This window comes from Pogona vitticeps, chromosome 3 (assembly GCF_051106095.1).
Source record: "Pogona vitticeps strain Pit_001003342236 chromosome 3, PviZW2.1, whole genome shotgun sequence".
NCBI lineage: Eukaryota > Metazoa > Chordata > Lepidosauria > Squamata > Agamidae > Pogona > Pogona vitticeps.
The window spans coordinates 230,596,633-230,620,426 of record NC_135785.1 but is presented as its reverse complement, the minus strand read 5'-3'; the positions used below and the strand labels follow the sequence as shown (position 1 = coordinate 230,620,426).

Genomic DNA, 23,794 nt, shown 5'->3' with positions numbered 1-23,794 from the left:
GCGTTCAGCGGCGAGAGAGGGAGGGAGGGAGGGCTGAAGCGGTGGCTCTTGGGAAATGGAGTTCTGGCGGAAGCCCTACGCCTCGGCGAGGGGGAGGCATTCAGACTACAAATCCCAGCAGCGCACGAAGGGAGGGTGAAAAATAGGGTGCGTAGAAGCAGGGGATAGGTTAAATTACTCAATAGTCCAGGTACTGTATGGGTTTGTAGCACGTAGGACAAGAATTGAGGGGGAAAGTGGGAGGCTGCTGTTTCACCCCCGTTCGTATGGAGAGAAAGCCTCTTTGCATTCAGCTACGTTGTAATTTGTAGTAAGCGTCTTGCACGTATTGGAATGGAAGAACCCCGTCTTTAAAATACTGTATTTGGATTTCCTTTCCACCCGGAATTATGCAATTACTGTTTCAGTTGTGTGATATGTGGGTTGTCTCACTTTTATGAGGTGAAAAAGATAACTGCAGCTGACATTACTGATTGTTACATGCCCGAACAGGAGAGAGACATAAGAAAGAAAAAGTGTATTACAGTGACGTGGAAATCACAGCGCACAAGCCTATATATAGGTTTGTGCAGAAGTAGAACTGTAGTTAATTCTTGCAAGCATTCCGAAGAAACTGACTATATCCCAGTGAGCTAAGTTGCTCTGATGAAAGTATTGATTATTGATACAGATTTCTTTCTCTTTTAAAAGTACTTTATAAATTCAGAAAGTCATTACAATACCACAAAGACCCTGTAGAGTAAGTCTTGGGTTAATATCTGCTGCACCCTCATTCATATACTGTATAAGGCAATGGATTCTAAACATCAATTACAATAAATTAGTACTTGCAAATGTGCCAGACTTTGCATATATTAGAACAACTCTTATATTGTTATGTAGAAAAGTTAGTCTGTGATATCTGCAAAGCTCTCCCACAACCCACCATTTCAAATGAAACAGTGCTAATATAAATGCAACAAAGAAATAAAAAAAAGGACTGAGATTGGGGGGGGGGCTGTGAAAGGAGCTAGGGAGAAAAATCTTCGACTGCAAAGATGAATCACAGACCAATGCAAAGTTCATCTACATCATGGTATTCCTGATAACTATGTACAAATGTGAAAGCTGGACAGTGGCGAAAGCTGTCAGGAAAAAGTCTTGATTCATCTGAAATGTGGTGTTGGAGGAGAGATTTGCAGGTCCCATGGACCACCAGAAAGACAAATAAATGGGTTTTAGATCAAATAAAGCCAGAATTCTCCCTTGAAGCAAAAATTATAAAATTGAGGCTATCATACTTCAGGTGCATCATGAGAAGACAAGACTCGCTGGAAAAGACAGTAATGATGGGAAAAGGCTAATACAACAGGAAAAGAAGAACAGCATTGTGAAGAGGAACCAGTTAAAACGGTTAAACCTGGAAGTGAGCTGTCCCCTCAATCGTCTTGGGCAGAAGGAATCGACACCATGTTGTGCACTTTATCTGTGATGGTTCATGACCTGACACTAGGGGGAAGTCAGGAGACAGGAAGGGTAGAGGGGAAAAGGTGGGAACAGGACAGCCAGTAACAAAGACTATTTGATGATGGGGTTAGAAGGAAAGAGGGGTTCAGAGGAGTGGATCATTCCAGGAGAAGAGAAGGAAGAGAGTAGCTGGGAACAAGAAAGACAGGGGGAACCTTATGTGTTCTCGATTTCTAAAAGAGAAGAAGGAGAGAGAGAGAGAGAGAGGCAGACACATGCAGATGCAGAATAGCAGGCATAGAGGTCCAGCTGGGAGAATTGGATCCACTAGAATGGACAGTAAAGGTCTACCTGAGGGGGAAGGGTCCCTGGAAGAGGGTGGTACGACCAGAACCTATCCCTACTGGGGAGACATCTGGTGAGGGAAATTGGGCACGCCACCCATGTTGCGGGACAATTTAACGTCGTAAGGAGCAACTCCCTGAGAAAACCAACAGATCGGGAGAGGTTTGGGACGTCGCCGCGCTGAAGGACAATGTAATGTGGACAGGACTGCCTATGATGTGGACTGGATCACCTATGTTTGATGGTCCTGTTGGACCTACTGAAATTGTAATACACCCCTGCCCTCTTAAATAAATCAAATGTTCAGTTAATGGTATTTCATCTCCTGTGGTTAATCACATAAAAGAAGAGGAACTGCTTGATTTAGAATAAGAACCTAATCACAAGTATATAAAAGATGGATTGACTTCCTAAAGGAAGTCACATCCTTGAATTTATAAGAGCTGAGCAGTGTTGTTGACAATAGATCTTGTCCATTACTGACAGCCCTGTAACTCTGCTGAAAGCGAGCTAGTGTTACACCATTTTCCTTCTGCCTGCATAGCTATGGAACAGGATTTCAGCCTGGGGAAGGGCAACTGCAACTCATACAATAGCACCCAAGCAACTTGCTGAATGATAAAGAAACTACCCATCACAGGCGACTATCAAGGCATATTTATCTCTTACATTTCAAATATTTGTATCTTACATTTCAGAATGTAAAACTTCTAAGATGTTTACAACTAACTTTGGTATTCATTAATAGAACATAACAAGCATCCTAATGCCACCAAGTTTTCTGAGTAACTTCTATAACATGAACAAATCAAAATCCAGCTCTGAAATAATAAAAGGAAAATATAAGATACAGAAGAAAATCAACAGCAAAGAATAAAACAAATGCAGGAAGATCCTCACAAAGTGAATTCCCAGATGAATCTTTCTGGGAAGAGCTTTCTAGAGTTGGGAGCCACTGTTGAAAATGCCCTCTTCATAGCAGTGGCTGGCTGGGCCATATAAGACATCAAGCTCCTTTCCCCTAGTCATCTGGAGGTAGATATCCAGAAGGGTGGGGCAGAGATTGTCTAGCTGGAGCAGGTGTTTGGTATTATCCTCTCACACTCACTTCTTTTCTTGGAATCCTTCCCACAGGGCAGATGGTGGCAGATGATTCTATGAGGAAAGGAGACATCATGTAACATACTGCAATAGTGCAGACAGGATACATTTATTAATGCCAGGGAAAGGATACTTTTATGTAGAACATGTAGGCATGTGTGGCCTTTCAGATGCCACTGAATTGCGACTCCCATCATCTTTATGATTTACTGTGTTGGAGAGGGCTGGTAGGAGTTGTAGTTCAACAGCATATAAAAGGCCACATATTGCTTAGCTCTGGTGTAGATTAAAGATAAAAACATCAGTTGACTATGTGGGTAGGCCCAAGGTTTTTGTTTTTGTTTTTTTTAAAAAAACAAAAAACAAATGATTCCTGTTATGTTCAGGGCTAAATTTATAGTTTAATCTTATTGTAGGCTTATTTCTAAGGCACCACAATGAATTTATGTAGGATGTACCAACTGCAGTTGCCTTCAACTAGTGCCGTACATGGACTTCCTGGCACGAAGGCAGTTAACAAATAATAAAACCTAATTTTCTCTCAGGAAGAAAGTGACATTATAATAGGAAGATAAGAAACTAGGTTTCTAAAACATTATGTATGAAATTCCTGAATAATTACTATTTTCAGACAGGGGAAATATTCTTCTTTGTTCTGTGTCATTAATAACACATTAGTTATTGGGTGAAAAAGATAACACAACTCTGGGATGGCATAGCTGCATTCTTTTGATTTCAGTAAGTTCTTTTATAGCAGCTTGAGTCTTGTTGGTTATTTAAAAGTGTGTATGTTAAAATGTGTTAACCATGGCAAATTGTCACTAACTAACAAGGCACTGGTTACATTACTAGGCATGTACCTGTTACATAACCATACCCGCACCCCGTGATGCAACTGCTGCCTAGTTAGTTAGTGGCGATTCACTCAGCAAGTTATGTTGTTTCACTTACTTACACACACATAAATCACAAATAAATTCCTGGCCATTTTGCTTTTATAATACTTCAGATCATAATGTTCCTGAATAATTTTATAGACTTAAAGACACTACTGTTGATTAATAGGAAAATATAGAATGGCAGTTAACAATTGGCCAGTCTATAGCCAAGCTCTCTAAATAACTTTAAACATTTAGAGTCCAATACAGTGGACCCTTGACTTACAGACGGCTTGACTTACAGACTTTTTGAGTTACAGACTTCTCTGGCTGCAAAATTTAGATTTGACTTGCAGACTGAGATTTGACTTACAGACCAGAAAAAAACCAAAATGGAACAAAAACGGCCTGTTACGGGATTAATCGGTTTTCAATGCACTGTAGGTCAATGGAGACTTGACTTACAGACTTTTTGACTTGAGAACCGCCTTCCAATACGAATTAAGTTCTCAAGTCAAGACCCCACTGTATTATGACAGTAGGAGCGTGTAGGGACGTGGTGGTGCTGCGGGTTAAACCGCAGAAGCCTCTGTGTTGCAAGGTCAGAAGACCAGCAGTCGTAAGATCGGATCCACGCGATGGAGTGAGCTCCCATCGCTTGTCCCAGCTCCTGCCAACCTAGCAGTTCAAAAGCATGTAAAAATGCAAGTAGATAAATAGGTACCACCTTGGTGGGAAGGTAACAGTGTTTGATGTCTAGTCGCGCTGGCCACATGACCACGGAAACTGCCTATGGACAAACTCTGGCTCTATGGCTTGGAAACGGGGATTAGCACCGCACCCTAGAGTTGGACACAACTGGACTAAATGTCAAGGGGAACCTTTACCTTTACCTTTTTATGACAATACAAGCACTTAAAGCTTTAAAACCTCCCAAGTGTGAATGTACTCAGTATTTGTTGATTCATTCACCCTAAGATCTTAAAAACTTCCAACAATGGAATGTCCACCAACAATATAATCAATAATGTTACTTTATGTTACACTATTATATAGGGTGCCAAAAATTTTACTATGAGCTATTCAATGATAGAAGTCGCTTTAGAAGAGGTAGTTGTGGTAGTCTCTACTAACATATCAGACAAAAAAAATTAGCTAGCCCTAGTATGTGATATAATAAGTACAGTATTGTACTGAAAATAGCCAGCAGGAAGCAATAGACAGATAGGTGGATAAGTGAGGTGCAGTATTATGCCTGTCTTGAACTTTGCAGATAACTAGTTATTGAACACCTCCTTCTCAGGTCATTCTCCCCACTTTCTTGCTCTTTGTCTACAATGGATCAGGAGACTGCCTCCCACAGTGGCTTTTCACATGGAAGCTAATTCTGTAGACATCTGTATTCAGGTCCAGGTGTGAGGGAGTTCCACTGGCACCCTGGGCTAGGTCTCCTCTTGCCCAAATGGCCCTTGAGAGCCTGGAGGAGATGACAGGTCCTGAGCACCTGGAAGGTATGGAGCAGGGAGGGCAGGTTCTGCAGAACAGCCTGTTGATAGGAGGTGCTTATGGAAGGTGGAGTAGGGAATCTCTGAGGAAATAAAGGAGGAAGAATGGGAGGAGTCGGAGCCTTTGGGAATAGCAGGAACCACCGGGCAAACCTTGAACAAGGAGGAAACTTGAGGGGGAGCTATGGAAGAATGGGACTCTTCATAGAAGCATGAAGGGCAGATGTTTTGTCCCTGCAGGTAGGGGGAGTGCAGCTGGGAGGAGGATCCCAGCTAGGAAACTCCTGAGGAAGTCCTGGTCATGAGGGGAAGGGGTTGCAGAAGAGGGCCCCTTTGCCATCCTACCTGTTCCAGAGAAAGCACCACCACCTACAACTTCCTGGTGCCAACACTAGCCAGCCGGCGCAGCAGCATCCACCCCAACACAGTTGTGGTGCTGGCAGCACAAACACCTGTACAAAAGACAGAGGAGACTCCGAGAGAAGCAAAAGAGCCCGACTCAGCTACTCTTTATCCACTTGTATCAGCCATCCCTGAAAGAACTGTGACTTGGCCCTGGACGTATATACTTTCCATGTGTGGACTGCAGGAACACTGAAGTTACTTGGTTCCCTGACTGAAAATACAATCGCTGGGGGTTTGTGCAGGGATCAGCCTCTCCAGGAACTCCACACACAGGGCTACTGTTGTTGAATTAAGATGCTCTCCTCAATGAAACCTGTTGCTTAGCAACCTGGATCCAATGGAGTTCTTGCCTGGGGAACCTGTGGCTGCTTGCACCATCAGCGGTGTGGCTGGCAGTGCTCACACCAGGTTTTATTCTCCTTTACTCTAAATGGATTTTTTTTGAAACAAAAACACAAGCTTTCCCCTTTTATTTTACCATCAGCATCCCAAGTGATTGCTGTTAATTTTTGCCATGACCACACTTTACTTAGCCACTTAGCTGACACAGTTATCAATTCCTAATGGGTGGGAAGAGAGACACAGTACTTAACTTGCTGTCGTCTACTTCAGTGACTGGTTGATGAATTTGGCCTGTCTTATTTAGACCAGGAAGAGGATCATATATGCTGATGTTGGCAGCCTCAAAGAGAAAAGCAGGGCTTTATGACTATATGCTGGTGTTTCCTGCCTGGAGAGAGTCAAGTTGACCATTATGACCTCATCTTGATCGTCGTCGTCATTTAGTCGTGTCCGACTCTTCATGATCCCATGGACCAGAGAACACCAGGCCCTCCTATCTTCCACTGCCTCCCGGAGTTGGGTCAGATTCATGTTGGTAGCTTCGATGACACTGTCCAACCATCCCATCCTCTGTCGTCCCCTTCTCCTCTTGCCCTCACACTTTCCCAACATCAAGGTCTTTTCCAAGGAGTCTTCTCTTCTCATGAGATGGCCAAAGTACTGGAGCCTCAGCTTCAGGATCTGTCCTTCCAGTGAGCATCTTCTTGATACTGCTCACCTAAAAAGAGAAGGAAAAAGGAATTGATTAAGCTGTTGTTATCCAGTTATTATCCACCTAATGGAGATAGAATGACCACCTTGGTGCATATACACAAGCCATCTTCACAAGAAACATTAGCTTTGCATCCAGTATCTGACAAGGTTTTCTTAACTTTCTGTCTTATTCTCACTTCATACCAAACGCAAGTGTGCCCTCATGGTTAAGAATGGGGACTTTTTTAAAAAAAAAAAATTTTTTTTTTACAAAAACTATCTTGGACTTCAGCTCCTAGAAATCCTGGCCAGCAGAGGTGGTGGTGAAGGCTTCTGGGAGTTATAATCCAAGAACATCTGGAGGCGCAAGGTTGGGGACCACTGCTTTAGAAGACTCAGATCAGGATTTTCTTTGTGACAGAATTTCCTTGGGAAACAGTTTCAGTTCCTTTGTCGATCCTTTAATAGGTCCCAGCTAACTCACGCTGGTGCTGTGAGTCTTACGGATAAAAGTTTGTACACAACTACATGAACTTCCTGGGAAAGAAGCCTATCCCCATTCCATTAGCAGGAGGTATAACAAGTTGCAATCCAAAGAACTTTGACCACTGCTGATATGTCACTTCCAATTTATAGTGACCCTATGAATTAGTGACCTCCAAGTGAATATTGATCATTTACTGGACTTTTGGAGTCTGCCCGTGTATTTTATATGAAAATTCATGTTTATGAAATGCCATGTGCTCATTTGCGATGACAAACCTAGACAGCATCTTAAAAAGCAGAGACATCACCTTGCCAACAAAGGTCCACATCGTCAAAGCTATGGTTTTTCCAGTAGCGATGTATGGAAGTGAGAGCTGGACCATAAAGAAGGTTGACCGCTGAAGAATTGATGCTTTTGAATTGTGGTGCTGGAGGAGACTCTTGAGAGTCCCCTAGACTGCAAGGAGAACAAACCTATCCATTTTGAAGGAAATCAACTCTGATTGAGTTTGAAGGACAGATCCTGAAGCTGAGGCTCCATTACTTTGGCCATCTCATGAGAAGAGAAGACTCCCTGGAAAAGACCCTGATCCTGGGAAAGTGTGAAGGCAAGAGGAGAAGGGGATGACAGAGGTCGAGATGGTTGGACAGCTACCATCGAAGGTACCAAAATGAATTTGACCCAGCTCCGTGAGGCAGTGGAAGACTGGAGGGCCTGGCGTGCACTGGTCCATGGGGTCACAAAGAGTCAGACATGACTTAACCACTAAACAACAACAACATGCTCATTAAAAAAGAGTGACTAAGTTTATTTCTAATTTAAAATATTCTAAATTTTGCACAACTAAAAATATGGAAAATAGATTTAAACAGTTTTCTGTCAATAACAGAAAGACATTAAAATATTAACATCAAAAACAATGCATTAGAACGTGTCCATATTAAGAAAAGTTTGTACTCATATGCCTAGAATATTTTCTTATGTGAATGAAAAACGAGAAAATGTTGGCAAAATTTAAAGAACAAACTGAGTTGAAACTGATTTTCACCTTTCTAGCTTTAACCTTTCATCCACATACATCGGTTTTGTGCTTAAATTGCACTCTTCAGCCTCACAATCATAATGACTGACCCCCCTCAACAATGCTTAGACAATAATTTAAAATATTGTAAAAACATGTAACCTATGGTATTGCTCTTACCCTCTCCCTCCCTCTCTCCCTTTCTCCCATTCAGCAGCAAAATTTTTGCACCCACTTAAAAACTGTATTAAAGTAATGTTAAATTCACTGAATCACACTACCTACTGTAATGTTATTATAGAAAAAAGTCAGCAGAGGGCATGGCATCATATAGATTGTTTTGTCTAGGGTCTGTTACAGTTTCTTGCATAGGAAAAGCATAGACACTTTCCATCTGTAACTTACGTTTGCTGAAAAGATTTCAGTTTTATTCAGCAAAGATGGCTATATTATACTAGATGAGAGACTTTTTGATCAGGCATTTAAAATATTTTACCCTTTACTTTTTACCTCCTATTGTTTTTGGTTGTTATCTGCTAGCATAAGGTTTGGTGCTTTTAAATCCTCATTAATTTGGATTAAGTGTCTATTGGGTCTATTGACAATTAATGTGTCTTCAATTTGGATTGAATTCATTTCTGAATAATGGTATTCACTAGACAGGGATATAAGAAACTGGGAATTTCTCCCATATACAACATTACATTGGGACAAAGAGGTAGGAGGCAAATGAAAATTACTGTACTAACTTTTTCCCCTTTGGAAAGGGTAGCATTACTAATAACAAGGACAATAATGATGATAACAATGATGATATATCTAGATCTTCCCACACTCCCAATTTAGATTGGTCAATTGATTATAAAGGTGGGATATATGGAATAGGGCAGAGAGACTTGGAAACTGATTTGGCAACAGAGCTGGCTGCTGCAGAGAATAATTTGGCCCGGGACAAGATATTAGCGAGCAGGAGTAGAAAGGATTTGGATAACTTCATGATAGTCCAGATACAGGAATTTGAACAAGGGTATATTCAGCCAGACATAGAGCCTTCCTCAAAAGTAACTGAGCAAAATGACAAGATAGATAATAGTACACCTTTTCAATGGGTAAGGGATATTTTATATGAGATGAAGGTAATAAAATTATTTCTCTATGAATCCCATGAATTGTTAACAACCCTAATTAAGTTAGGCAAGCAGCCTAAAAACAACAATGAACAAACTAACTTAGGCTCTGAAACTCCCCAAACTGTGTCTCAGAGTGAAGGAAAAGTCCTTAGAAAGAAGGCAAAGAACAAGTCAAAGAACATAAGCCAAAACAGGATGACTAAACAATGTACAGAAGGGAGAAGATTGAACTTGAAGAAAACTAAAAATAGAGAAATAAAAAAGAGCTACACACTTGAAGAATGCCCTCTACTCACATTTTTACATGCTTTCGAACTGCTAGGTTGGCAGGAGCTGGGACAAGCAACGGGAGCTCACTCTGTCGTGTGGATTCGATCTTAAAACTGCTGGTCTTTCTGACCTTGCAGCACAGAGGCTTCTGTGGTTTAACCCACAGTGCCAACACGTCTCTGGTCAGCTTTATTTACTGTCTGGCTTTTGCACCTGTACATAGTGATTGGGAATACAATAGAGTGGGTGGTCTTGGTCTCCACTGACACATCCTTACACTTGTTGATCATTTCTGATTCCTTCATTGCTTTCTTCTGAGTCTCAGCATATGCTACAGCGCTGCCTACAATGAAGAAACCTGCAACATTTCAGGAGGGTGGCTACAGCTTGCGGTGCTCCAGATGTTGTAGAACTGTGGCTGCTATGATTCCATGCCATTGTCAATGCTGTTGTCCAGTCCAACAACATCTGGATAATTGCTTGTTGCCCACAACTGGGCTGGATGCCCAAAACATGTTGAATGAAAAATCACATTCTGAGATTTTTTTTGTTTTGTTTTCTGCTCGTGTGGCAGCACCAGAATCACAAAAAATATTATAGGTGCTTCCTCTAGGAAGCAGTGCAGGGATGACATTGTACCAATAAAATATGGAAAGCAGTACACTATGAAACCTGAGCCCACAGTAGAGTACAAGGTATGACTTTGAAGTCTCTTAAGATGTCTTTTCTCTCCCTCGCCCCCTTTCTGTGAGTAATCTGTTATCTTTGATTTTGACTCACATGTGCACACAGCAGCATTTGGCAAGAGTGCCTGCAACAAGGGGAAGAGGATCATTTCCCTCCCATTCTACATTTGTTTATTATTTTCATCAACATAGAACAGTGCACTATGTTGCAGAGGTAAGCACTTTGCATGCACATTACAGTATATGGACATTGTAACTTTGCAGTTCAGAACACACCTCTGCAGACATGCTTGTTACCATGTGTCATGTTCCCGCCTGCCCCTTTGTTGTTTCACTAAGCAAAGGGCACAAGCCATGTGTCGTCACTGCCACCAACTGATTACATCAACATTGTTTATTATTAACCAGGCATTGTGTCATTTTAAAAAGAACCAAATAGAAGTTGTTTATTATTACAGGTGATGAAGGTACAATCAATGTTGTTAACTCTTAACAAAACATCCTACTTCATCCATCCTCAACTGCCAACACTTTCTGTCCACTCCTAATTTACGAATTCTCCTCTCTCCCTCTCCTGCAGAGCCTCTTATCTCGGATGACTCCGCCTCTCCAGCACTCTCATTGGTACATGCAGATAGCCCATTAATATTCATGACCTGGGTGGACGCCACATCTCTTCCCCCTTAATAAGTTTGTGATAGGAAGGGAAACTTAACAATTTGCCCTCATAAACAAGTGAATATAGATGGAAGAATGCAAATATTAACCTCTTACATTGTTTACATTACTAAGGATACACTACTTACATTAATAAGGACTACATTACATTACTCTTACATTATAAAGGATACTTACTATCATTTTACCAACACTATACACACCTCTTTGTTTATTAATATCCAAGCAAATTTGGCACTTTAAGCATATTTCATAACTATTACACAAACAGAACAGTTAATATTGAACTCAGATAAAAACAAAGAATTTTCTCTAGTCATTTGATCTTCTAGAGAAAGCGTCAGCAACCACATTCTGGATCCCTTTTATGCTGCAGATTTCAAAATCAAAGTCTTGTAAAATCAGCACCCATCTTATCAATTTGCTGCTGTTGGCTTGAATAGTCCCTAGCCATAGAAGAGGAGAGTGGTCGGTGCACAGGACAAATCTTCTCCCCCAAATGTATGGCTTCAGCTTTTACAGTACCCATACAATAGCTAGACACTCTTTCTTGATTGTGGACAAGTGTTTCTCACCCAACTGAAGTTTCTTGCTGATGCACATCATTGGGTGCAGATTTCCACTGTCGTTGGCTTGGCTCACCATGGCTCCCAGCTCAACGTCAGATGCATTTGTGGAGATGACAAACTCACGGTTGAAGTTTGTTGCCATCAGAACTGGTCTGGAAGTCAGCGCCATATTCATATGGTTGAAAGCTTTCTTGCAAGCAGCCATCCACTGGATATTTTCAGCTTGCTTCTTTCGGGTTTTCTTTTCTTTTTGATTAGTGGCTTCATTTTCTCAACTATGGGGAGAGTAGGCAGTTTCTTCAACTCCTCCAGAATAGCTATGACTGCATTCTTCTTTGAAATCCTCTTGCCTTTGCCTTCATCCTCACCCATAACTTTAACCACAGGTACTTTTGTCACAAAGCTCTTCATATGAGGGTGACCACTTTAACGGGTCATCTCAAAATTCACAGGCAAGTTCTTTTTAAGTGCAATCTCAAACACTTGGCTTATTTCAGATTTATTGAGATTTTCATCATCTGGTTCTCTCCCATTAATTTCTGCTTTCTCAGGTAGTGGCTTGTTTTGCAGGGTTTTCAGTGCTTTTGCAGCTGCACGTTGAGCCTTCTTAATGCTGGTTCCTTCAGCTTCCCACTGCTGTTGTAACAAATCTACAGGTCCTCTTACTTTACGACCAAACAAGAGTTCAAAAGGACTAAAACCTGTGCTTTCTTGGGGAAAATCTCAATAAGCATATTGCAGTGGTTGTAATTTATTACCCCAATCATTTGAGTTCTCTGCTACATATGCCCGTATCATTCTCCTTAAGGTCCCATTAAATTTCTCCACTAGACCATTTGTCTAGGGATAATAAGAAGTGGTATGGGAAATTCTGCTGACTTGCCACAGTCTCTTCATTATTTTGGAAGTAAACAATGTTCCCAAGTCTGTTACAATTTTTGAAGCAAAACCCATTTGGCACATGTAGTTAACTAAGCCATCTGTCACAGTTTTGGTCTCTATATTTCTAAGGGGTATTGCTTCAGGGTATCTAGTGGCATAATCTATAATAGATAGGATGAATCTATTTCCTCGTCTAGTTGCTCTGAGTAAGGGTCCCACTAGGTCCAGACCTAAGTGTTGGAAAGGGGTCGAGATCACTGACAATGGGCATAGCTTAGCCCTTGTCTTGTCATTTCCAGTACCTCATTTTTGGCAAGTATAACAGCTTTGACAATATTGTTTAACTTGCTTCCCTATTCCTGGCCAATAAAAGTTCTATGCAACTCTTTGCTTAGTGTGAGACATGCCCATGTGTGCTCCAAATACATCTTTGTGTGCCTTTTCCAAAATCTTTTCTTGGTGTTTAACTTGTACAATTAGCTGTTTCTGGGGTCCTTCTCCTCCCCTATGAGGAGTCATTAAAATCTCTCTGTATAATAAATCTTTTTCCACACAATGCCTCTCTGGATGTTCAGGGGTCAATGGAATGGGATTCTCCTTAACTTTTTCAAAGCAATTATTTAAGGTATCATCTTCTTTTTGTTCCTTAATAAATGAGGAACTCTTAGGATTTCTCATCAGAACTAAATCAGCTGTCTCCCTCATTTCAGGATATTCACCTAAAATGGGTCTTTCAACAAGAATTTCAGTGCTTTCCTCAGTGACTTCAATCTGCCTCCCCTGAGAGTGGGTTACTATTGAAACACTCTGCACATGTTTATATAGATCTAAACCAATCAGACACGGAGCTGGGATTTGATCTGACACAGCTACTTTCCATATACTAGAGCAGTGGTTCTTAACCTTTGTTACTCGGATGTTTTTGAACTGCAACTCCCAGAAACCCCAGCCAGCACAGTTGGTGGTGAAGGCTTCTAGGAATTGCAGTCCAAAACTCCTGAGTAACCCAAGGTTAAGAACCAGTGTACTAGAGCACTGGTTCTTAACCTTGGGTTACTCAGGAGTTTTGGACTGCAACTCCCAGAAGCCTTCACCAGCAACTGTGCTGGCTGGGGTTTCTGGGAGTTGCAGTTCAAAAACATCCGAGTAACAAAGGTTAAGAACCACTGTACTAGAGCACTGGTTCTTAACCTTGGGTTACTCAGGAGTTTTGGACTGCAACTCCCAGAAGCCTTCACCACCAGCTGTCCTGACTGGGGTTTCTGGGAGTTGCAGTTCAAAAGCATCCAAGTAACAAAGGTTAAGAACCACTGTACTAGAGGACCCATGGTAATTCAATGACAGATAGTTATGTGGCAACAGGTGTCTCTAATACCTAAATACTTTCTGTCATCAGTAAAAATCTTTTCCTCATAGCTTTCCAATAAATCTTGATCGCACTCGATTAAATGACACTCTATCACTTTAGCCTCAGGAATCTCTGGGCTCTCTGCCAAGTCAGTTCCCTTAGCAATAGTGCTGCTACTGGTGGCTTTAGCTGCTGAAGGCTGAAGTAAAAAAAAATACTTTTTAGGCTGATTAAAATACCTATTCTTTTGAGTTCTCCATTGGGCAAAAAAAAGTCCTTGGTTACCACAAGTATAACATTATTTATTTGCACTATGTTCACAGTGAAGGGATTTATTAGTTTTTCCCTTAGGATTATTCGATCTCAGCAGACTTTGCTCTGAGAATGAAGGTTTGGCTTTAAAATGGCTTTCTTTAGGTTGCATATTATTGAGGTAATTTTTACTGGATTCAGATCTCTTACTGTCGTCTCACACTTTCCTACCAATTTTTACCTCAGAAAATAAAGGATCTCTGATCCCACTAATAGAATCAGTATATTCAGACACTTGTAACACATTTTTAGGATCCTTGTCCTTGATAAGATAACACAGCTCCCCTGGTAAAATTGAATAAAATTGTTCTAGTCCAAACACATTTTTCATTTGGTCTAAGGAGGCAACATATTCCTGTTCTAGCCATTTATTAAGATACTGAGTCAAATGTGCCCCAAGTTGAGCAAAAGAGTCCTCAGGTTTCTTTGGAATTGATCTAAATTTTCCCCTAAAATGCTCTGAATTAATTCCAAATTGAGAATATACCATCTTTCTGTAAGTGTCAAAATCTCTAGCTTGTTCCCAAGCATCTGTGAATAGATCTCAGATAAAACTCCCCCTATCTGTCACCTTAAAATTATCATCCTCTCATCATCTTTAACCCTGAATCCCAACAAGCTCTCTCAAACGAAATCAGAAAAGATTCAGGACAATCTCCATTCCGATACTGGGGAAATTTCTTCAGGTTGATTTTTGAGGGATTTACCACACTGGAATTATTATTACAGTATTATTAGTTTGCGTACCTAATTCCAATTTCTTCATCTCTATTTGGAATTGCATTTCTCTTTGCCTGGTTTCTTGCTCAAATTCCCTTTTCCTTTCAAGTTCTCTGTGCTCAAACTCCCTTTTTTTTTTCAAGTTCTCTGATATTTTTCCCTTTCTAATTCTTGCTCAAGTTCTAGTTCCCTGAGTTTGTATTCTTGTTCCAACTTCCATTTTTCAAAATCTTGGAAGCTTTGGATATTTTCTCCCTCTGAGGCAATTATTACTGAGCCCTCAGTTTCTTCTTCACTTGGAATTTGAGGGTTTCCATTTCCCTCAGCACCCTGGGGGTCAACCTCTTGCTCCATAACCAACTTTTTACTTCATTTGGGTGGCATAAACAACACAACTCTTTATTAAACTAGACTGCTTCTTTTCCCTCACAAGAGCCAAATGGACCTTTCTTTCAGTGGCTTTCCGTTTAACTAGGTTGCACTTTTCCAAGCAGCTCACCTCAGCTACACCCAAGCTCGCAACCCTTGTCACAATATTTCCCTATCTGGGCAATTCTTGTCTCCAGACACAAGAACAACTTTCTGCTTAGCTTTTCTTTACTTTTAGCTTTTATTGTTACCTCAGATCTATCCTGGCATAGGCTTCTACTCCATCCACTACTGCTCTTTACCCTCAGAGCTCCAGATTTTGAGCTAACCACTTGGTCTTGTAAATTCTGAGGTCAATGGTTTCTCTTGAGTGGGTATTTTCCCTATCTTAGGATTCTCCAGATCCAGGTTCAGAAGCCCCGAAACTAAGTCTTCCACAAGACTCTAACAGGCAACCACTTCTTACCACAGATCCTAACCCCTCCTAGCTAGGAATACCTTAAAACTCAAGCCAATTCAAATTTTCACTGGATTGTTTCATTTTCCAGTGCTGTGCCACCATTTTTATCATGTTCCCGCCTGTCCCTTGGTTGTTTCACAAAGCAAAGGACACAAGTCACAGTGTTGCTGCCACGGTTGATTATATCAACATTGTTTATTATTAATCACCACAGTCCAGGCAATGTGTCATTTTAAAAAGAACCAGATAGAAGTTGTTTATTATTATGCTTGATGAAGGTACAGTCAATGTTGTTCGTTCTTAACAAAACATCCTACTTCATCCATCCTCAACCGCCAACCCTTTCTCTCCACTCCCAAATGCCCAATTTACAAATCCTCATCTCTCCCCCTCCTGCAGAGTCTCGTGTATTGGGTGACCCTGCCTCTCCAGCACTCTCATTGGTACATGCAGATAGCTCATTAATATTTATGACCTGGGCAGACACCACACCAAGCAACTCTCTTTCCTGGTAAAGTGCTCGCAACACTCCCTTCCCCCTTTCTTTCTTTCTTTCTTTTTTTTTGTTGCCAGGGGTAGGTGTCCCTTCTGCTTTTTTTTGTATTCGAATGAGAAACTTGCCCCATTGCCAGGCTTCAAGTTAAGCTGTGCGACAGGGAGACCCTTATTATAAGTTGCTGGCCTGCACTACCTCTTGAGGGATGGGCTGTCCTAGGCAGACAGGGAGAAAGTCCCTAGGTAGCTTGAAACCTAGGCAGGAGGCACAGCTCTGAAACATTTGTCATTTCCACTACAACTCTGAGATATCCCAGTCCAAAGAAAAACCGTTCAAGACTTTATATCTGTTCTGAATATGGAACAAGACACCTTGTCCTGTGTGTTGCTCAGATCAGATTTTCATAAAAAACCTTCTATTGTTAGAACTGCTCACTGTGCATTGGGTTGTGGAAATGGCAGGAAAAGGGTTGTTCCTTCCCAAGCCTACTCTTGGTTTTTTGCAGACAAATCCCCTGAGCAGAACAGAAGGCCAAGATGCACACTTGACGAATGAATCTTGCCTTATCTTTTACAAGTACAGACCTTGCATTTTGATTCCTAATTTGAGCTGTAGCATCCTATACAGACTTGCCTGAGTTTACTGGGTCTTCTCTCTGATTAGGTGTTTCTAGTCTTGCTCTTTTCTTGGTGAGAGCAGCTAAGAAGCCTACTTCCCTCTGTTTTGCATAGTTATCAGGGATCAGTAGACAACCCTTCCCTTTTTAATGCAAATGATCCTTGTCTCCTGCTGCCAAATTATCTCTTTGAAATAAAATGAAGCAACATACATTGATGGGCTTTTGTGTGTGTGTGTGGGGGGTTGTATTTTATTTCTTGAAGTTTGACATCTAAATGCCTTTAAATGTGGAGTTGGGACCTTTTCTGTATTGAAGACCAATTCCCACCCCTCTGTAATTTGTTTATGGAAGGGAAGAGATGCATATCAGCATTAGATGGGTTTGACCTGATTCATCCCTCCCAGCTCATGCCAAAAGTCAGAACAGATCCCTTTTGATTTCTCTGACTCTCTTCCTCCCAGGCATCCTTCTATCTTGTGGGGCTCACAACCTCTGCACACAGTGTGTGTAACACTTTAAAGTTCTATGGGGCTATTTGCTTACTGTTGATGAATTTTATGAACAACATTTCACAGATCGTAGCCTGGCACAAGTGAAATAACTAATTTGCATATGCTTTTTTTAAAAAACTGTGGTCATAATCTGCATTTGAGTATCGACTTTGTTGATGATCTCCTGTTTTTAGTCTTGTTTACTGTTTACTTGTTTTTCTTATTCCCTTTGTTTGCTAGATTTTTCAAAAAGTCAGTTAAATCCTGGTCTGTGAGTCTCTGTGCAGCCTGAAGAACAGGGTATCAAGTATCACAAATAAACTGTTCTTCATGGTACAGTCTGGCTACTCTGATTACAAATGTTATTCAGACATGTACTGTATGATTAAACTTTGTCTAGACAGCAGAGAATTATTATTGTTGCTGCAGCAGACGGGGGATTAGAAGAACCAGAGGACTGGAGAACCCATGGAAAGCAACAAAAACATCACACCAACCTCTGTTGGGCTGCAAGCCACAAACTGTGTTAAATCTGGTCTAATGTCCACCACAAAACTACTATTGTATGTTAAGCTGCACGGCAATTCTCAACAGTATTACTCATGTGTAAGCCGCAAAGATTTCAGTAAGATTAACATGGAGTAAAAGATGCTTAGAAATGGAGCTGTTGTTACTGGTTAATAATACTTTAGAACAAAGCTCCTTGACATCTGAACCCAAAATTAGGGAAAGTCACTTTTCTGGACTATGACTCATAGAATCCCTAGGGTGTAATCAGACAGGGAAGCTGGATTGCACTGAAAAGGGTTATTTTGCTGTGTGCGCTCTAATGCAGTGGTCCCCAAACTTGGGCCTCCAGATGTTCTTGGACTTCAACTCCCAGAAATCCTAGCCAGCAGAGGTGGTGGTGAAGGATTCTGGGAGCTGTAGTCCAAGAACATCTGGAGGCCCAAGGTTGGGGACCACTGCTCTAATGCAACCCTTTCATGCACAGACTATCTGGTCCAGATCATCTTGGAAAAGAGAGCAGCCCTGCTGCTGGACCAAAAAGGTTTGGATTGGGCAAGGTGGGGTGGTGATGGTGGTGGTGGTTTGTGATTCCTATCCATCCTCTGGTCAAACTGAGCAGTGCCCAAATCAGTCCAAAACATGCTGTATATTGCCATCTGTTTGCATTCTAACATTTCCAAAGTCTATCACACAACCACATGCAAATTCAGAAAACTAGCATAGCAGACTGGTAGTTGACTTACCTTCATCTCCCTCATGTTGTATTCCTTTGCAATCTTGAAACTTGAAAAGCATATGAGAAGTAAGGGTTCAGAAAAGTCACTCTTTGGAAATATGATTTCCCACTAGAGATGGGGGTATTCGTATAGGGATATCCCCACACAGGTGGTGTTAACGAGGGTCCAGCCCCATGGGATCGGATGGTCCACTCACCAATCCACTGCGGACATGGAATGCATGATTCTACGAATGGCACCGTGGCGCACGATCCGTTTGCTACTCCTGGCAGGAGGTGGGAGGACAAGCCTTGCTGCAAGGTTGAAGAGCGGTGAGCAGATCGCATGTTGCAGCGCCATTCATAGAATCACGCCGTCTGCATCGGATTGGTGAGTGGACCATCTGGCCCCATGGGGCTAGACCCTCGTTAATGCCACCTGTGCGGGGATATTCGTATTTATATATGAATACAAATACACATCTCTATCATTCCCACTCCCACCCACCCCTTCTTTCACACAGATTGTGGGAGCTGCCCTTCAGAAAAGCAACATTGCCAAGCTCTACTAAGGAACTCTGTTTATATATTCACAAGATCTCCTTTCATAACAGCGGAAGCAAACAAGAAAACCTCCCTCTGTGCTTTATCAGACCACTCTTGCCTCCATTAAAAGACCGACTTTTCTAAATGATTGTGTGAAAGTTTAGCTGTCCTCTTCTGTCTGTTCCGTTTCCCCTGTGTTACTAATCAAGTTAGGTCACTAGACTCAATCACCCACTCAGCTCTTTTAAAAGTTAAATAAGGATAGGTCTATGCACCACTTCCCCCCTACCCTCCCCCCAAATACCAAGGGCCACAGTCTCGTGGGGATCATTTGCCAGGAGCTGCATAGCAGCAGCAGGCAAAGCCCGGAAAGTGGCCATGCCAACAATTTTTCTTTTTCTTTCTACCACCTTGCTGCCTCTCCCCGCACCCCTTTGCTCTCTCTCTCTTTCTCTCAGTCTCTCGCCTCTTTCTCTCTGCCTAGCGGGGTCAGGACAAATCACACTTGGCAGGAGTCTCTCCACTGACCGGGTACAAAAGGGCTTTTGAAATCAGACCAAAGGATGCATAGAAATAGGTTGAAGGTCACAGTTTGCCTGCCATTGTTTTAGTACAACCAGACAAATATTTAGATCCGGCCCCAGATACTTGAACCCAATAGCATGTATCGCTACAATGAGCATCATGTGGATAGAAAATAACGTTTGAGTGGTGCAGACATCCCTATGAAGTGAACAGAATGCTATTCTGTGCAATGAATGGACAAGGATAGAAACGGGCAAGCCGAGCGTTGGATCCCAATATCTTTTAGCAGTACTGAAAGACCCCATGAGTCATCTTTTCTCAGATCAAGGTAGACTATATAGTCAGTACATAATTAGAAGCAGTGCTTCCTTAAGTGGTGAGACATGTTTGCCATAGTACACTTGGTCCCCCCATCACCATATCTTGCATTCCAATTCACTCTAGGCGGCTGCATAATAAATAAGGGATTTATTTGCACGCCTGATTATTGAAGCACTTATTTCTAAGGTAATGTTGTTGTGGAAGGAAAAATGGGTGGCCAACCAGAAGGAATATGCATTTTCATTAAAGCCCAGTATGACAGTCAGACTGCATGTTGCCTCTGCTTATTACACCCAGTTCTTTCCAAGAGTAACACCTAAGTTACTGCTCTTGTGTTAAATTATTGTCTTATTACTGTGCATATTATGTCTGCTGGTATACCTTAAAGCAACGCCTATTCACCGATTGGTGAATAAACAAAAAATGTTTATATTTCTTAATGGTTCACGATTACCACATCATGTCTTGATATGGGAGCTTAAAGTTAAAATATGTTTTCTTTATACTGAGCTCTCTTTAGAATGTTTGGAAATGAGAAACCCATTAGAAATCAGAGAGGGCGTCACACCTTCCCTACATGTAAGGATAGGGAAGAGAAAGAGTGTGTATGTGTGGGAAAAACACCAGCATTAAAGAAGGAACAGAAGCAGAGAAAAAGATGAAGGCATAAGGAACCCCTCTCTCTGAAGCTCTTACAAAACAGAATGAAACCACTGCTTGACATCTGATCTGGAGTGTATGACACAGAGTCTATTGCTTAGGAGGAGGTCACATGCTGCTTTCATCCAGCTATGCTTTATTGGTCTTTGTAAATACATTATAAAAGCTGCAAGTCTCCAGTGATTTCTACCCCAAAGAGTGCCAGGTGGTTACTACAGCCCCAGAACATCCGACCACTGAAGGAACTTGGATGCACATGATCTAAAATGATCCTTGGGCGTTATTTTGTACTATTTAAGAAATATGGGAAATTGCTTTATGCCAAGACTAACTAGTTATCCTTCCATCCTTCTGAAGTTGGTAAATTGAGTACCCAACGTGTGTGTGTGTGTGTGGGAGATGTAGCCTGCATAATTAAACTGTGAACCTCCCAGAGAGTGCTTTAAGCATTCTAGAGTGGTATATGAGTAGCGTGCTTTGTAGGGGTTTTCTCCTTCTTTTCTTTGTTTTTCAGTGAGATCAGAATGGCAGCTGCTCTCTAGGATCTTTACTAATGTAGAGGCTATGTTCCACATACTATTTAGTGACAAGTATTACGCTTAGAGTGGTCTTGATCGACTAGATAGGCGGGATATAAATAGAATAAATAAATAAAAATAAATCTCCCGCTACACACTAGGCTAACAGTAAGAAGGAGGCTGAGATGATAACATATTTCATGATGTGTCCAGAGATACTCACGCTAGCTATGATAAGAAGCTGCACTGAGGGATGAAACAGGCTCCCTGGTATGCTAGAGTATCTCATCAAAGATGCTATATAAAGTTGTGAGTTTATGACTAATGATGGGCCAAAAGTTAACTTATGTTGCAGATCTGTTTTTCTCTCATTCTCTTCCAAACCTGAATAATAAAGAATAGATTTCATACATATTTTTAAAAAGGATTTCAAAGATTTCCTGAGGAGAATCTTTCTAAATTGAAGATTGGACATGTCTTTTGTAAGTCCCACAATCCTTTCAACCAACCAAGAAAAAATGGTTGGAAATTTTCATAATCTGAAAGAGCCCAGGGTGGTATCTCAATCTGCCACACGGTCTGGTACTCAGTCTGTTGTTCCTAGTCACATTTCAAATATTTTATCCAATTTTATTCTGAACCTGACAGATTTGACAGCTTGTCCTTATTGTTGCAGAATTTACGCAAAATTCAAAGGCATTCTGCAACATTTTGACACTTGCTATGTACTGTTTTCATCGTCTTCAAGCAAAAAATGTCCCAATAAATGTAATGCTTTTTGATATTTCAATAAGTTGTCACAGCGAATATAATGTTCAATATTGTTTTTCAGCAATCTGTGAAAACACCAAGAAGCAGAGGTACTATACTCTAGCTGCAGATAGACTGGTCTCATTTAACAGAGAGCACTAGAATTAACTGTAGGTTCAGGAAATAGAGAACTCTTGGATTTAACTAAAGCCTTGAGATGTTAACCCTCAATAAATTAAAATTCTCACACAGGTCAGAAAACACTTTGGAACTCACTTCATGCAAACATTTGGCATTTTTAATCTCAATGACTTGATTGAAGATGAGAAAATTAATGTGGCTGAATTATTCCAGAGGAAAACTTTCCCAGTGGTGTCCTCCTGGATACTTTGTTCAGAATGAACACAGGTTCAAGGGCCAAGAAAAGAGGAAGCTAATGCAGTTCTTATTTTGCTTTTAGGTCTTTCTCTGCTGTGATTTTGAATATTTATGTTTCTTTATGAGTCTGTGAGGAAATGGGTTCTGTAGTGCAGTGGTCCCCAATCTTGGGCCTCCAGATGTTCTTGGACTACAACTCCCAGAAGCCTCCACTACCACCTCTGCTGGCCAGGATTTCTGGGAGTTGAAGTCCAAGAACATCTGGAGGTCCAAAGTTGGGGACCACTGCTGTAGTGTATCTGGCTGCAGAGACAGATGTTGGGAGTTCGATTCTCCACCGTGCCTCCCTGATAGAGGTTGGACATGATGATCCATAGGGCTCCTTCCAGCTCTGCAATTTCTGAGGCACAGTGACTGCAACTAACGCTGCAGTCCAAGTATGATTGCACCCTTGATTTTTATAAAAACATACAATATTGACTATTTTATTTTTTATTCATTCCCACACAATCCCCAGTGTGGAATATGCCCTTTCTGCAGCCACTGCACAATAGATTAACACTGCCATCAAACTATTCATCACAACACTGAGATTCCATTCCTAGTCAGTCACTCACTCAGACACTATCAGTATAGACATGAAGCCTAGATTCCCTAATATGTGTCCCTCTACACATTCATGTATTGAACTGTCTGCCAATTTACTAAATTAATTAATTAATTAATTAATTAAATAAACAAACAAACAAACAAACAAACAAATAAATAAATAAATAGTCATTGTAATTATATACATAGTATACACATACAACAAAATTTACACAAACACCTAGAGACCAGACCCACATACACACAAATAAACAATCCCCAAAAACTCCCCACTCACTAAAAATCCCCCACTAAGAACACAAACATCTGCACCGAGGCTAAGTAACACTGTTGAACAGTTCACTGCTGATGGTCTTTAAGTTCATTATTAAGTGCAATTATAGCTCTGGAATAAAAACTATTCAGAAAACATGTGGTCAGAGTATCTTTCACCAGATGGCAACAGTTCAAAGAAGTTGTGAGCAGGATGGGAAAAGTCTCTAAGGATGTTGTGTGACTTCCTCAGACAGCGGGATGTGAAGATGTCATCCAGGGTTGATAGCCGGAGCCCGATTATATTCTGGGCAATTTTAATGGTTCTCTGTAGAGCTTTTTCGTCCACTACAGAGCAGCTCCCAAACCATGTGAGAATGCCATAGGTTAGGACACTCTCAATGGTGCTACGATAGTAGGACAGAAGTAAATGCTGAGATAAATTTAACTTCCCGAGCATTCTCAGGAAATACAGCTTTTTCTGTGCCTTCTTCACTAGCATGTTGGCATTTATAGTCCATGGGAGATGCTCTGAGATGTAAGTGCCCAGAAATTTAAAACTACCAACCATCTCCATTTCCTCGCCATTTATGTACAGTGGTAAATCTACATTTCTCTTCCTCCTAAAATCAATTATAAGTTCTTTAGTTTTTTTTGATGTTAAGTGTAAGATTATTTTCTTTATACCAGAGTATCAACCCTTGTACTTCCATTCTGGAAGCAAACTCATTGTTCTTATTTATTAATGCCTGTTCCT

The 23,794-nt window shown here is 41.1% G+C and overlaps 1 long non-coding RNA gene across 1 annotated transcript; it reads right to left on the bottom strand.

The window, feature by feature from the left end:
- Positions 1-166: 166 nt before the first annotated feature.
- Positions 167-18,861, bottom strand: LOC144588019 (uncharacterized). Its single transcript, XR_013543321.1, has 3 exons — positions 18,507-18,861; positions 5,621-6,740; positions 167-2,946 (listed from the first exon to the last, which is right to left on the bottom strand). It is a non-coding gene; the product is annotated as an uncharacterized LOC144588019 (long non-coding RNA).
- Positions 18,862-23,794: the final 4,933 nt, after the last annotated feature.